Below are 17,141 nucleotides of genomic sequence, written 5' to 3'. Positions count from 1 at the left end.
AGAAAGTGGATAAAAGGTGCTTTCTTATGCCACTGCATAGACCACCCACTTCAGCAGTCTGTGTACGGGGGGAAAGCAGGCTGTTGTGGGGCCACTATGCTCCACCCCATGCAAGTACATGGACAGTAGGCAGTTTGGGGCAAGGAAAGGGCAGAGTCAAGTCTCCAACCTCGGCAAATGGACCAGCCAGCACAGCCAAACCAATGCACAGAGCTAAGTAAGCTGAGGCAGATATAGGGCTAGTGTAGATTACATTACTTCTATCCTGAGCAAGGGAAGCAGGGACTGAACTGTGATTCTTTGAGCAGGGCTGATTAAGGCAACCCAGGCCATGACAGGCCCACATGGCTCTGTATCTGTGGCTGTTCTCCCACTCCTTGCCCACTGGAGCAGCTGCCCTTTACTCTCTCAGAGAGGCAGAAGCATGTGTCCCTTTCTGCTCCCAGAGGCAGCAGCAGGGGACCTCAGTAGGTTATCTTCTTGGGTGAGTAGACTGGGTACGCTGCACTCTTCTGCCATGCACACAGTGCTCTTTTGGGGTGAGGTTACAGAGCCCTCCCAGAACACTGGTTCTTGGAGTTACCATTCCATTGAGATGCACAGACAGGGCCGTCCTCACCTCTCAAAGCTGTTGTTTCAGGCTGTCTGCAGACATCACTGCACTGGTTACATGTGGGCTTTTTTCCCCACAACCAGGAGGGCTTGGGAGCAAAAAACTGATTTTTTTTCTTTTTAAATGAAAATTGAGATTCTGAGGTAATCACAGATGTGATGTACAAATATACATGTGCCTGTTTTTGTAATCATGACTCTGCTCTTTCTTCAGTTCAAGTCAAGATGTGAAGCAAATATCAATAGGCCAAGTTTCTGTCACCTCTGAATGGCAGTGCCGTACACTTCTCTACATTGCCCTCTGAATACTCTCCATTCAGACATCAGAGTACTTCCATCTGGGCCTCACCCAAGCAAAAATATCAGTTATTGTGAGCAATGTCAGCAACTGCATAATCAGGTGCAACTCATTTGAAACCAATAGTTTTGTGCCCTTTTTACACCAGTGGTGAATTTGGTCTATTGCAGACCTGAAATGCTCAATATACTCAACCAACATTAAAGTCACTTGGGGTTGAAAGTGGTTGGCCCCTGACATGCTGCACTGAAAGGTTACTATAATACAGTATGCTTTCAACATTTATGTTACAGATGCAATACTTTTTTAAAAATAATATGTATCCTGGTATATTGAAAAGTTATTTAAAACATTCTGTTTCATTGTTAATAAATGTTATTTTGTTAAATATATAAATATATTTTGGTAATAAATAAATGTTGACATTTGCAATCAACATTCAACTAATTCAAATATCTTCCTATCAGTGGGTTTGCATATAATGAAATGTTTCTAACATTGTTTGGTGAGCAGTTATGTCCCTCCTACTAAATATTTTCTGTAATTTCAGGTTGGATACACTAGCTTTTGTTAAACTACTTTAAATAATTCTTTGGAAAGTTTTCCTCTACACATTCCTGATCTAAAGAAATAGAACACAGGAGTGTCTATACGTATAGGACGCTCCTGTTCTTAATTTTGGTTGAAACCATGCACACCCCTTTGATGTATTGGCTCTAGTAATACACACCTTATCCCTCTCCATCCCAGACATATGAACCTATTTACATCATAAGATTTAGCCGGAGGCCAGGAAAGAGATATGTACAGTAATTCCAAATACAGTCTAAAGAAAGTTCCTCAAAGAGTTTCATAAAAATCAATGACACCTATCAAATGGCATTAGAAACATATAGGCAGGCGTAGCCATGATTACCTCAAACTGACATGATAGTACCTGCCTCGATGAAACTGCGCTTTATTGATTTGTCTTTAAACATTTTTATAAATTCACAAAGTCAGCAAAGATGTTTAAACTTCCAGCAAAACAGATGTCAAATAGTGACTATGCTTTGAAATATAAATGAAGTCAAGGGTCTTTGGTTGCTATTGAGTAAAGAAAGTTGACTGAAGCAAAACAATTTAAACGAAAAATATTGTTTTTATGTTGGGGGGGGGGGTTAAGCCACAATTACCATAGTATTTAGCTATCTATTTTTTAAAAGTAACATGAACTCCTAAAAGTAAAAAAGTAATTAGCACTAGAACTGCACTCGAAACTCATTCTGTTGGACCTTGGAATCGCAGCAGACATGACTTTTTGTCACTAGATCCCACATCGATGGGTGATATTACATTTCCTTAAGCGGAATAATATCCATTTTAGTAAAATAGACTGAGTACCATAGGTATATGGTTTGGATGTAGATCTAAACATTCTGTAGATTACTTCAGCTATCCAATTCTGGAGAATGGCATTTTGGTGTGTACCATAAATCTGTAATACATTAACAGAATAGTAGGATTGGGATAAAGCAATTTTACATTAAATTCAGATATACTAATACATACACTCATTGTGGCCCTAATTCAACAAAGCACTTAAGCATGTGCTTCATTTTAAGCAGTGTGACTACTCATATTTTTAAAGTTAAGCATGTGCTTAAGTGCTTTTTTTAAAGTGGGGCCTTTACCACCAAACAATGCATTTTCAGTGAAACAGAATTGTTCAGGGCGTTTTTTTTTCACATTATACAATATTGACATTTGTTAATCTGCCACCATTGGTGACCTATTGGGCGTAGATCCATAGCTACTCACTGTACTGATGATTTATATTGAGGCCAGTCCATGTGCTAGCCTGTGCTAAATACATTAAAATGAATCATCAAAACGTCCCAGGTTCACCAACTGCACTAAACTATGTAAATAAACAAACAAATAAAGATGAGGAAAGTAATACTAGCTATAATGCCCCATCTTCAGTTAAATTAAAAAGTGAGTACTTGTACTATACCACATTTTGTGTGGTTTTTGTAAGGCCTGATTTTTAATTCCATTGTAGTCAATAACACCCACGTACTAAGGAGAGCTATGATACTATGGGGATGGGAGTGATACAAGTACCTAGATAGATGTTCAAGAGAAGTTTTACCATCAACATAACTGAGAGCAGGATTTTGTCCTTTTGGTGAAATCTTTCACAGTCTGGCCAAGCTGTGCTTGTCACAAGAGGAAGCCAGAGGGCAAAAATGATTGTGCTACCTTTATGCTCTTCTGATGGAGGTATCTGGGGACTGCTCTGCCTCCTTGCATAAATCATTGTAATTTTAGGGGTTCTTAATTGATGCCCAGCTGCTGATATCTAGGAGGGGTTCTTTCATCAGCTAGGGTTTGCTGGGTATAGTGATACCCTGGCCATGCCCATATGTACCTTGGAATGCCGTTGTACTGGAACCCAGGAAGGTAGTGACTCCTATACCATCTGAAGACTCTGCAGTCCCACCAAGAGCATTGCCAGAGCTGTGCAAAGCAGGGCTATGCATACTATGGTCCACAATCTGGCCTTTTATGACTAATGCCAAGGTAGTATGATGATAGCAATTTTGACAGCTGATATTGTGATACTGCCTTGTAGGCTCAGACAGTCAGCCTGTGATACTAACACTCAGAGTTAATACCATGGAGACTTGGCTGGTGCAGTCCTGGACATCCTCCCATGCCCTACTCATGCATACACATCACTACCATGATATCTGTACTAGTGATAGGATAATAGGGCCCTAATGATCTCCATCGAAATGGAGGGACTATGAAATACTGTTGTGGAGATAGGGGATTGCGGCATCATTCATTATTACAATAAGGTTGTTGGTTACAACCTCATTTGTGTCCCTTTCTTTTTCTTTCTAGGGTTAGCATTGTTATGGGTTGCTGTTCTGTTATCTTTTGGGGTTTCTTTAAACTTATCTATTCTGTCTAAAAATTAAAACAGATCCAACCAACCACTCACAAAATCTTTTTCTCCTTCTTTCTTGCCACTTTCCTATTTGGGGTCAGTGACTTTTTTAGCCTTCTCTCAAAAGTCATAATTGTAAGCCTGGGTGTCATGCAAATTGGTCTCTCTAAGGACCACTGGTATCCAGTCCATCTACTGAGTCTTTGGACTCCCTCTTGGTCATCTTCTGTTCATGATCACTGCAAGAGCTAGTCTACCAATTTGATTCTCAGGTCTCTGCTGAACATGTCCATACCAACCTAGTGTAGCCTCCCTCAACTTATCGTCAATTGGAGCAACACACATTAGGCCCCTCACAACCTCATTTCATTTCCTATCACAGAGTGTCCAACCATTTGCCCATCTCATCTTCATTTCAGTAGTGGACAGCTGACTGATTTATTTTCTTGTGGCTGATCATCTCTCTGTTTCATACATTAGGATGGGTCAAATTACAGTTTGATAGACTCTACCTTTTAACTTTATCGGCATCTTTTTATCACAGAGGACTGGGGTCAGCTCCCACCATTTGCATCAAGCAGCTTTGATATGATGTCAGGCATCATTCAAAAGGGCACCATTGTCAGCAACTATTATCGAATGCATACAAGTTCTTTCACACTTCTATGCTCTCTGCCTGTGATATTCTTTATGGTAGGTCCTTCTCCCTCAATTATCAAAGCCTCAGTCTTATCAACACTCACTCTAAATTCTGCCTGCTCAAAACTATGTTGGCATTGTTCAAGTTGGTTTGTAAGGTCTCACAATCTTCTGCACATATCACTAAGTCATCAGCAAACAGCATGTTGCAAGGTGGGTCCCTTCATATATTCTCATTTATCACATCAAACAAAAAAGGGCTTAACAATGACCCCTGATGCAGGCCAACATCTACTGGAAATTGTCTGCTGTAACACCATTTAGTTTTGATTGTAGTAGTCACTCCATCATACATATCCTGGATAAGATAGTCATATCCTTCTGGCACACCTCTGCTTTGCAAACTCCACCAAACTAATTCTCTTGGTACATGACCATATGCCTTCTCATGGTCAACATAGAACCATGCTCAGTTGCTTTCTCTTTCCTCTGAACTTCTCCATGAGGATTTGTAGAGCAAATGTGGTATCAACTGTACTCCTTACCAGCAAAAATCCATACTCACCCTTCCAAATTTCAACTGTTCTATGCAGATGCTTTTCAGTAATCTTCTTTCATACTTGCATAGCATGTGATATCAGTTTAACACCCTTATGTTTAAAAATGGGCACCTCAAAACTTTTACGCCATCCATCTGGCATTTTCTCTTTCTTAAGAATATCAGTGAACAAACTTACATGTTCTTAGTTCTGCCCTTGGGTTCTTCTCATTCACCATGCTTTCAAATAATCACTCTAGACTTTGTTTATTATTTCACAGCTGTCTCTCACTGATGCAGCCCAATGTTAACTAAACAAGGAGGCAGTGTGGTTGCATTTGGGAAATGGAAATTTGGTATTTTGGAAATGGAAAATGTGAAAAGAAATGGTCTTTTGGCAAACTTCATTTAAAAGGGCTTAAAATAATTCAGTGTTTGTCAAGAGCACAAACATAAGTATTGTATTGAGTCATGTATGTCTTATTATTTGTGTTGCTAACAACTCACTGTTTCTCAAGAATGATCCTTTGCTTCATTTTCTTAATAATAGAACATATTTATTACTAAAAGGTTGGAGAACCTGAGAGGAACTTTCAACCATGGGGATAGGACAAGTATGCTGTAACAGCATTACTCAGTTTGTCATTTTAACAGCTTTCTGTGTTTAATTTCCTTTCCTCTGACAGTAGCCTAACACAGCAGCTCTCAGACTATGATCTATGAATCACCAGTGGTTTACAGAGCCATGCCTGGTGGTTTACAGAATTATATATTTTGAGAGCCATGTAGTGTTGGATGGAGAGTAGAGAGGGGAGGTGGGTCTCTGAGTGAACCATTTACATACAAAATGATCCACAGCATGAAAAAGCTAGAGAACCATTGGTCTATGAGATTTTTTTAATGGGAAAAAGAAACAGAGCAGATGTTTCTGCAGCACGTTTCATCCAAAGCTTCTATAGAGCACTCGGTGAGCTTTAAAACTTTGCAGTGGACGACAGCAGCCTTTAAATAGTGCATGGCAACACCATGGAACAGTTTAGGACAGAAAGCAATGAAAACTTCATTCACTTGAAACTCCAGGGGAATTTTAGGTAATCAGGCTATCAATATCTGGGCCAGATTCAAACCTGCTTTGCACCTTATTGCACCCTTGAGGGAATTCTCCCTACACCAGAGGAAGAATTCCCTCCCTCCCCCAAGCAGAGGAGAGGTTATAGATACCTTGTGCCATAGCCTCCTTCCTTTCTGTTAGGCATTCTGACACAGAGTGTCTGTGTCAGGGAAGCTGGCATAGAAGCTGGGAAAGTATCTGGAACACACAGTTGAAATTTAACCTAGTACTTTGCTAACAACAATGCTCTCTAAGAAAAGCTCTGTGGGATTTTCAGTGGCCACAACTGGTTGGACATAGAATTTTATATCTCACCCACACGTCAGCATCTACAACAGAAAAGTTCTCCCTAACCTCATCGTGGGCATTGGTTCAATACGAACTCAAAAGGAAAGAGTGCCACCTACTGAATCACCACCAGTATATTTTGTAACACCTGGGTTCTCACTGACTTAGTGTGACCCTACTTTAGTTTATGAGATCTGAAGAGCTTATTGCCTGAAGGGACCTGACTGCAAGCCAAATAGGAAGAAATGTAATGCTTTAATAATGCATATAATCCAGTGATTCCCAAACTTTAACAACCTGTGAACCCCTTTCACTAAAAATGTCAAGTCTCGCAAATCCCCAATATTTCAAAGTAGTGATCTTGGAAATATAAAATTTGTTTTTATGACATGCTTATTACACACTATTTATTATTAATTATTTATCATTACATTATTATTACATTATGAAAATGGCAACATTCTTCCAAGATGTCACTTTCGTAGCTTATATCACTTTGAATAAGCCTGTTATAAGACAAGGCTCCTAGGTTTCATCAAGGAGTATCAGATGTGAAACAGCATGAAGGTATTTAAGAAGCCAACTCAAAGAGTTCCCCTACACAAGTATTCAGATCTTGAGCAGTCCAGTACAACAAAGCTTAAACTTGTTCTTCATCATAATCTCAAAAACAATACTAGCTGCCTGTTTAATTTTAAAAACAGCAAAAAATATCCACCTCCCTTTCTTATAAGGAGTCTTGAAGTTTAAATCTCCTCAGTGTGATAGATATGCTTGCTTTGATCTGCTTAGCTCTTGGAAGTCCAGGGGCTCTGGGGCTGCTGGCCCCGCTGGCCCCATGCTACCCGAGATCACTAGATTCACCATTAGGGAATTCCGCACCCCCCCCCCCCCGAGAACCCCTATAACATTTCATGAACCCCCTGGGGTTCTTGAATCCCAGTTTGGGAACCACTGATATAAGCAAATGTTTAAAATGCAACAATTTGAAGATAATAAAGGTTGCATAAGATATGCAAAATCAGGAAAGTTCACATCAGTCCAATATCAGTGTCTGTATCTAAAGCAAGAAATTGAAGGGGCAATACACAAAATGTACAGTGAATTATCATTTCTGATAATGTTCATTTACCCTGTTTCTAGCAATGAAGTCTGTGCTGGGAAATTTCCACTCTTAATATTATGAATCAGAATAATCAGAAAATCATGTTTGATGAAATACTGGGAACGGAATGTCATGGTTGTAGGACTAGACGTACCTCTGTTCCCTTTCTGGTCTCTCTGAGTGCACCCCCTCAGGTCTGAGTACCTGTGCATTTTCCATTCCTAGCATGGAATTCCTCAGTTCTCCCAGTCTTATATGAAGCCCCAGGCTTTGGTATACTGTGCATCAATCTTTCTTTCCCATCAGGTCTGACTGTTTTTGGTACCTGTGATTCTTCCCTTAGGGAGTCTGTAACCAGTAGCTTTTATAGTGACAAGACAGCCTTCTTGAACTGTTTGCTTAGCAGTAGGAACAAAGCATGGAGTTTGGGGGTGGGGGGGGGGGAGAGCAAAGGATTTTTAAACAACAGTCTATGCACATGCCTACCTTACCTAAAGGCTTAACTTCTTCAGACGCTCCAGCAGGGCCCTATGTGTCCATCTACTTTCACCATACAGTTTCACAACAACTGAGCAAGAGACAGTCCCTTTTAATCCAACCAGAGTTCCTTTACTTTTGTCAGTTCCTGGCCCTCAGCCCTACTTGTTAAAACCAGTCCTATAGGCTCAGCAGGTGGTTGAGCCTGACTCCTCAAGGTTAGTGGCTCTACTATTGTCCCATAACAGCCCTCAAACATTTGCTGAGGTGCAGCTTATCTTGAGCTACTCTTGTTTCTTTCCTGATTGTTTTTCCTACAGCATTTCATTAAACTAACCCAGTATATCTGTGGCAAGGCACCTTCTCGGTCTCACCAGCCTCAGCTGTTTTTAGCCTTGGTGAGATGGACTTGGGGTAAAACAGTCCCTCTTGGCTGCACAGGGGTAGTCTGGTCCTTCTCTCAGCCAGTCTTTTAGGTTGGGTTTTCTCCCTTATGGGAGGGAATACAGCCTCCCTACCTGGTGAGGTATGCTGTCTTGCTGCTCCTCACCTACTGGAAGCTTGACTTCCCTCCACCTGCCCCCAGAGGTAGTGTTTAAAAAGGTCTCATGCAGCCCTTAGTTGGAATCAGCTGATCCTAGTTGCCCCCAGGTAACTCCCTCTCATCTGATCCTAATTGATCTATTGTAACTCCTTTTCAGCTGAACCTGATTGACCTGTAGTCACCTCTCCTCAGTTGATAGGGAGGAGGGCCTTTTACCCTTCTGGGACTGTTTTCTGCCCCACCCTTGTCCTGAGTTTATCACAAGTCATACAGTAAATATAATAACTAGTTCAACATGCAGTGTTTGTTACAGAGCAGCTCCACTTCAATCACTTCACATTCCAGATTATCGGAAAGATTTAAACTATTCACTTCACAGATTTGTTTCTGTTGGAGATGTAGACCCCATCTAGATCCAAACTTCTAAAGTTTGGAGGTTTTTGGATCTGGGGTGAAGTGCTGTCCCCAGTGAAGTCAGTGGGAGTTGTTCCATTGACTTCAAAGAGGTCAGCATTTCAATTTGTTTTGGTTCAGGGCCTTCTGTAATGCCCAGTGGCTGAAGCAGTCCCCAGAGCCATGGTCAAGTAGTGTGCAGGTGGTCTGGTAGCCAGGATGTCAGTCAGTATTAGAAGCAGTTGGGGGGCAATGGTTGGAGTTCTCACAGGGGGTCCAAGGAGGCTGGTTGGTGGGATAGGTAGGCAAGACGACAACAACCTCAGGCAATAGCTTGTTGCTCAGACAGCTTCCTCTTGCTGTTGGGGTTTTTATATAATCCAGGTACCCAATGAGAATGCTGTCTGTCCAGCCAATCAAGAGCCTGGGATGTGACTGCTGTGGGTCTGTAGGCATTAAGCACTAAGGCTGTTGGTTGGGGGTAGTGGTTCAGTGCACTGCTATGGTGGGATGCCCTTGAGGCACCCAGTAGGCCTGGGCTCAATACCAGAGTGCTGTCATGGCCCCCTTCCTTGGGGCAACCGTGAGGTGCTGATGGATTGGGCTTATCCAGGTGGGCTCTGTGGAAGGCTCCAGCCTTTTCAGATGTGTGCACATAATAGGCTGCTTCCCTCGACTCCTCAGCTAGCACACCCTTCCCAATTGATGGGGTACCATAGGTTCCCTCTTTGAGTCCAGGATCTTGTGGACAAGGTATTCTTTTTAGCCTTGAACTGGAGAAGGGAGAGGTTGTTTGTGGTTGGGAAAGGGATTGTTGGAGAAGGGTTTATAGACAGAGACATTGTATACTGGGTGCACCTTAAAGGAGCAAGGAAATTGAAGTTTGAAGGCTACTGGATTGATTTGCCTTTGGATCTGGTAGGTCCTAGGGACTGGTGGTCCATTTTATATGGGCTCTGCTAGTTTAGAGGTGTTTGGCTGGTAGTCTTACCTTCTGTCCTACTGCAAATGTAGGGCTGTCCTGGTGGTGACAATCAGCATATTTCTGTGCTATGTTGGCTACAACTAAGATTTGTTTCAAGTCTTCTTGTGGTTGATGGATTTGATAAACCAGGTCTGAGGATGTATGATCTGTGGGTGCTGTGGAAAGTGTGGGTGGAAATAGGGGTGGAAGCCATAATTGGCAAAAAATGGGCTCATCTTGGTTGAGGTGTGGTCTGAATTTCTTTATGTGAATTTCATGACTGGAACCAGTAAGATCCAGGCATTTTGGTTGTAGTTTATGAAGTACTGCAGGTATTATCCCAATACCTAGTTCATTCTTTTTGATTGCTGTCACTTTGTGTATGGTAGGCAGTTGATGCATAGAGACACACCTCTAATAGACAGAACAGCTCCCACGAAAACTAAGATATGAAGTGGGACCCCTGATCTAAGATGACGTGGTCTGGGAGGCCATGGAGGTGAAACACATATGCGAGGAGGAGATGAGTGGTATCCTCTGTGGTGGGAAGATATGCACGGTGAATGAAATGTCCATCTTCATCATTTGATCCACTATTGTCAGTATGGAATGGCATCCATCAGATTCTGGTAGCTCAATGATCAAGTCCATTGTAATTTTGGCTCAAAGCTTGAGAGGGTCTCGGTGGGTATTAACATCCAAAAGAGCTTAGTTCAGGGCACTTTGATCTGGTTTCAGGTGTTGTAAGATCCGACATAGGCCTGAACATTGGATTGCAGTTTTGGCCATCAGAACGACCGTTGTGCCATGAAAGTGGTCTTTGCCTGGCCAAAGTGTCTGGCACAAGGGACATCACGACAAATGTTCGGGCCTCCAAATGCCCATGAACTAGGAGGAGTTCCTCCTTTTGCATGAGCTTAGATAGAGTCTTCCCATTGCAGGAGCCAGACCTGTAGGTGATAGTAAAATAATAAAATAGTAAAATAGTAAAATCTTGAAAAGAAAAGAGCCCAGCATAGCTATTGTTGGGTTAGGACTTTAGCAATGCACAGGTATTCTAGATTTTTGTGATCCATAAACACCTGAACTAGGTTCTAGCTTGAACTAGGTAATGCCTCCAGCTCTCAAAAGCTGCTTTGATGGCAAGTAGTTCCTTGTCTGAAATCTCATAATTGTGCTCAGGGGGAGAGAGCTTGCAGGAATAGAATGCACAAGGGTGAACTTCTTGGTGAGGCCTTGTTTCTGGGCCAGCGCTACCCTGATGGTGACTTTGGTGGCAGCAATTTCCAGGATGAATGGCTGGCTTGTGTCAGAGTATGTGAGGATGGGCATGTGACAGGTTCAGTCATAGGGATCCCCTTGAGACTGTGACCTGATGTGCTGAGATTACCTCTGAGCCCATTTTCCCTGCTGGCTTGGGACTCCAGAACCCAGCCTTGTTGAACCAGACACACTAGCCTGCTGCAACACATACCCAGGTCTGGTCCATGCCCCCAAAGCTGCAGACTTAACTGAAAACAGCTTAGCAGGTTACCTGCCTCCAGCACCCAGACACCCAGCTCCCGATGGGATCCTAATCCCAAATAAGTCTGTTTTACTCTATATAAATCTTATATAGAGTACATTCATAAATTGTCTGGCCTCCATAACACTGATAGAGAGATACGCACAGCTGTTTGCTCCCCCAGGTATGAATCACTTTCTCTGGGTTCAATAATAAACAAAAGTGATTTTATTAAGTATAAAAAGTAGGATTTAAGTGGTTTCAAGTAATAACAGACAGAACAAAGTAAGTCAACAAGCAAAATAAAGCAAAACCACACAAGTCTAAGCCTAATACATTAAAAAACTCATTACAGGTAATATCTCATCCTCGGAGATGTTGCAATAAGCTTCTTCCACTAGACTAGACTCCTTCGTAGTCTTGGCCCAATCCTTTCCCCGGTACAGTCCTTGTTAGTTCAAGCAGACATCTTAGGTGTTAAGCACTCATGACTGGCCACTCTTTGTCCTGCTTCACCCCCTTTTATAGCTTTGGCACAAGGTGGGAATCTTTTGTCTCTCTGGGTCCCCACCCCTCCTTCTAAATGGAAAAGTACCAGATTTAAGATGGATTCCAGCATCATGTGACATGGTCACATGTCCCTGTGAGACCTCATTTTTCATTATCCACGGGCTGGCCCACACATACACAGGAAGGCTTGCAGGTAAATAAACTCATTCACAACCAATTGTCCTAGTTAATGGGAGCCATCAAGATTCTAAACCACCATTAATGGCCCACACTTTGCATAATTACAGTAGGACCTCAGAGTTATGCTTCATATTTCTAGCTCCAGATACAAAAATGATACATTCATACAAATAGGATGAACACACTCTGTAGATTATAAGCTTTCTAATGACACCATACAAGGGGTATTTAGCATAAAGCATATTCCAGTTATGTCATATTCATAAGCATATTTCCAAAAAGCATATGGAGTGCAACATCACAGGGCATGATGGTGAATGCCTTCTTCAGATGTTTGAAGGCTTCTTGGATTTCTGGCATCCAAGCCAACTTGGTGGGTTTCCACAGTGGAGAGGTTATAGGGGCCATGATTCAGGAGTGGTCCCAAAGAAAGAGTCTGTAGAAATTTGAAAACCTAGTGAAGCGCTGAATTTCTTGAATGCTTCATGGCATTGCCCAGTTGCGAACCACTTCCACCTTCCAGGGATCCGTACAGACTCCCTCAGCATGCAGAATGTAGCCTATGAATTCCAAAGTGGCCTGATTGAAGACACAATTCTCCAGGTTAGCACAGAGCCCATGTTGGCAGAGTCTTTCTAGAATATTATACACATGCTGGTCATGTATAGGCTGGTCATCAGAGTAAATTGGGATGTCATCTAAATAGGTGACCACACAGTGGTCCAGCATATCCTGTAAGACATCAATTGCACATCATAGATTAGATCCTGAAAGGTTGCAGGCATATCAGTAAGTCCAAAAGGCATCACTAGATATTCAAAGTGCCCACCAAGTGAAAGATGTTTTTTCACTCATCCCCTGAGCAGATTCTGATTAGGTTGTGCACCTCTCTGAGGTTCAAATTGGTGAATATCCAGGCTGTTCTTATTCAGTTCAGGAGTTCTGGGATCTGTGGTAGTGGGTATCTTTTCCACACTGATTTTATTTAGGGCATGGTAGTTGACAAGGCTGATTCCCCACTCTGGCACTTTGAGTGCAGAAGGTGCGGGCCTACAAGGATTCTACAAATTAATACTGGCCACTCCAGGCTTGTATTAAATCCCAAGGTTACAGCTTTTCTCTGACCTTGGATGGGTAGATGCTGCCACCATCCAATTGCAACAAACCCCCTTTTGGAAGCCAGGAAGGCACACTTGGAAATTCCTTCCTGTACGGTACCCTCAAGCCCTTTCACCACCCCCCTTTGGGGAAGAGCTGAGAAAGAAAACAAAGGAAATCAGCTGTTTCCACCAGCTAATTAAACAACATATGCACAAACCTCTTAGGGACACAAAAATCCAATCCTGTTCTTAAAAAACAAAAGGTAAATTTTATTACAAACAAAAAGAAAGAAAATACATCTAGAATTTAGGCTTTTTGCTAGGTTTTAAAAAAACAATTACAAGGATTAAGCATGAAGAATAGCTCTCTTGAGGTCCAGCTTAAAGGTTACAAGCAAAACAAAAGCACCTGGGGTTAGCAGAGAGGAGTCCACAAGTCATAAAGAAATAAAGAGATAAACCTAATTGCATCTTCCTAGACATTCCCTGATCTACTTACATATCTGGGGTTTCAAATAAGTAGTTTTTAGGTATGATCGGATGATTTTCATACCTGGCCCAAAGCTTTTTACAGCATTCCTGTTCTGTGTCTCCTCTTTGGGAGAACAACCACAGACTGACAAAAGGGGAGTCTTGTTTCAATTTTAAAAAGTTCTAGCCCTTCCATCATCTCTTTTGGTCAGGTGTCCACTCCCTTCCTTTTACCTATGGACTTTTTAACCCGTTTCAGGTAAAGCAAGTAGAGAACAGCTACTAACAGGGATTTTATAGCTAGCTGGCTGGGTGTCCATAAAAGGGAGTTACCCTCACCCTCCTTCATTTATCACAGTAGTCCACACATAGTCTTAGGGAGCTGTCTTTCTTTTTCACAAAGAAGACAGGAGCCCTAGATGAAGAAGTGGAAAGCCAGATAAAACATGTTGCCAGATTCTCATAGATGAAGTCCTTAAGGGTGACTAATTTGGGCTATGACATGGCATATATTCACGCAAATGGAATCTTGGCTCCAGGTTGTAAGTCAATTGGGCAGTTTTATTCCCAGTGATGGGACAGTATGTCTGCATTTCATTTTTTGAAAATTCTTGGTAACTGAAGGGGAGAGTGATCGCTGACCTAGCAGCAGAGAAGCTCGCTCTACTTTCTGGCCATCTCTCCCTGTTGCCAAAGCCTGGGTAAGGCACACAATCTGAAGTTCCAGTGGCTTAAGTTTGGAAGTCAGGAGGCAGCTGTCCCAGAAGAACTCTTCCAGAAGAAATACTCGTCCACCCCTTCCCTTTTGGGGACTATTCCACAACATCATGCATCACCCTGTCAGGAAGTTCAGCCTAAATATTCATAAAACTACACTCTACTTTGTCTTCCTTCACATGGCATCATCCTACTGACACTTATTCCTTTAAATCTTGAGCGTTTTGTGAAGCACTTAAATTCCATCCAAGCGAATAGTGAATGATCATGATTACAAATACCATAAAAAGTGGTAACTGCACTTGTAAATAGTCAAAGTTAATTATGGTGGATATTTTAAAATAGTTTTCTGTTTATTTACAGGGCTGGGTTTATATAGGTTGTTTCTTGGTATAAAGTAGGATCTGAGGTCTCCAGCACTGGAAGGTCAACCGGATAGCAGAGGAGTATGTTGCAGTCTACAGCCCTCTAAGTATCTACAACTTCTCCTCTCCCAGAGGCACTTTGGAGGTGTGCACCACCCCAGAAGCAGTGATATTAGTTAAGGAGGGAAGGTAGCCATGGTGACTGGGGAATGCATTGGTTTAAGGCATGGGTTCTCAACTTTTTTCTTTCTTAACCCCCCCCCCGCCCCCCATGTTATAAAAACTCCACAGCTCAGCTGTGCCACAACTGTTTTTCTGTATATAAAAGGCAGGGCTGGCGTTAGGGGGTAGCAAGCAGGGCAATTGCACGGAGCCCCACGCCACAGAGGGCACCGCAAAGCTGAGTTGCTCAGGCTTCGGCTTCAGCGGCAGGTGGTGGGGCTCAGGGCCCTGGGCTGCAGTCCCGCACAGCGGGGCTTTGGCTTTCTGCCCTGGGCCCTAGCGAGTCTAATGCCAGCCATGCTCAGTGGGCCCCTTGAAACCTGCTTGCAGCACCCCAGGGAGCCTCGGACCCCTGGTTGAGAACCACTGATTTCAGGTATTCTCTTACAATCTCTGCCTGCTGTTCTCCAGGGGGGATCCCTCCTGCACCTCCTTGCATAGCAAGAAGGAATCTATTCCATTATTTCTATAGTACAGATAGACAAAGTACTTTACAGATTAGTTTAGGGGATGGGGGGAAGAGAGGTCCCTGAAGACACCATGGTCTAACTGCCCATTCTAACTGCCACTGGTATCAGTGGGAGTCTTTCCACTGACTTCAGGTGGAATTGGTTTGAACCCTAAATATTGTAATCAACAAAAAGATGTAGGGTAAGTTTCTGTTGTGCATCTAAGAGGTGCAGGAACTGAGTGTGTGTGGTGCCTGGTGAGGATTGTTATGATTCCTGTAAGCCAATTTTGTGCCCTTCCAATGCTGGGCTCCTTCAAGGACTGGAGAGGCCCCCTGTGCAACTCAGCCTTGGGGCTCTGTCTCAGTTATAATAGTGTCCTGGGGCTGCCCAGAATTTCCAGAGTGCTGTGACCCTACTCACAACATGCCCCTTATACTTCCAGCCCCTCATGCGGAAAGGCCCTGGCATTGGGGCATTTGAGGAGGTCCTCAGGAGATAGCTTTGTGTAGTCTTAGGTTCTGTACTGGGAACTCTCCTCTGCCCAGATAAGGGACTTTTAGGACCCCTTTACATAGCTCCAGCTATTTTATGTGGCATAAAGAGGCTGGGGGTGGTGGTGAGGATTTCCCCCTTAGGGCCTCATTCTCTTCTCACCTAGGGCTCAAACTTGTAGACAGCTGAGCACGCTCAATTCCCACTGAAGTTAGTAGGAGTTGATGACACTCAGCATCTCACAGGTTCAAGCCCTTATGCCATGTAAATCAGGAAACTCCAAATGAAATCAATGGAATGATGCCTTTGAAAAATTTGTGTGTGAATGAAGAATTAGGGTTATTGAATACACTGGGAACTCAAAGGGTGGGAGGGGCTATTTTTCTCTCCATGTACATGCATTGCTCCCATTAGTATCAACACTATGAAATCCTTTCACAATCTTAATTTTTAATTTTAAGGCATTTTTAGTGTAGAGCTCAGTTAAAATAAAGAGAGAGAGAGTATAAAACCAGGTAAAAAGTAATGTGGTCTGCTCTTCAACTTCAAATGGTTGAGATGATAAACGTTCATGAGAATATGATGGATATTAGTATTCAGTCATTGCTTCCGGGATGAAAGCTACCACTTCATGCCAAATTTCAAACTGTTTTATTGTAACTACCAAAAATATATACCACTAAGCCCCCAAAATGATATTTTTGGAGTGAAATGCAACTTTCAATAAAATTAGATATTTCCAAAGTACTTTTTTTTAATCACTTAAGAGATTTTTTTGCTTTTAAAAAAAATTCTTTTTGTGAAGTGAAGGAATGTGCAAACCAGTATGGACTAGTAAAGTGTATGACACAAATGTTGGCTCTATTGATGTCATAATTGGATAAGACTATGATCCACCCACAGAAAAAACACAAATCCTTTAACAAGAGACTTAAGAATAGTTAACTGGGGCCAACATAGCAACAAACTTCCCCTGAAAACACACCTTATTTCAGGAATTGCAAACTACTCAATGCCTAAATTTCAATTAACTTTGTCAAGCTTTTCAGAAATGCAGCAGTTGCAAGCTTGATTCACATTATGATGACAGATAATTGCTTTTACAGGTCTGGTTTGGTGGAACTATGGAAATAAGCTTGCCAGACTGGATTACATGAGTGAAAAACATTAATTTGATGTCTAACATGTCTCATCTCTTCCTATATCTTTCCCTCTTTTTTT

At 42.3% G+C, this 17,141-nt stretch overlaps 1 long non-coding RNA gene across 1 annotated transcript in view; it reads right to left on the bottom strand.

Annotated features, from left to right (window-relative positions):
* Positions 1 to 11,662: 11,662 nt before the first annotated feature.
* Positions 11,663 to 17,141, bottom strand: part of LOC142072117 (uncharacterized) — a 52,664-nt gene continuing 47,185 nt past the window's right edge. The window contains exon 4 of the long non-coding RNA XR_012668397.1: positions 11,663 to 12,833. This is a non-coding gene — a long non-coding RNA (uncharacterized LOC142072117). The remainder of the gene's footprint in view (positions 12,834 to 17,141) is intronic.

This window comes from Caretta caretta, chromosome 5, assembly GCF_965140235.1.
Source record: "Caretta caretta isolate rCarCar2 chromosome 5, rCarCar1.hap1, whole genome shotgun sequence".
Taxonomy (NCBI): Eukaryota; Metazoa; Chordata; order Testudines; family Cheloniidae; genus Caretta; species Caretta caretta.
This window is presented reverse-complemented; position numbering and strand designations above follow the sequence as displayed.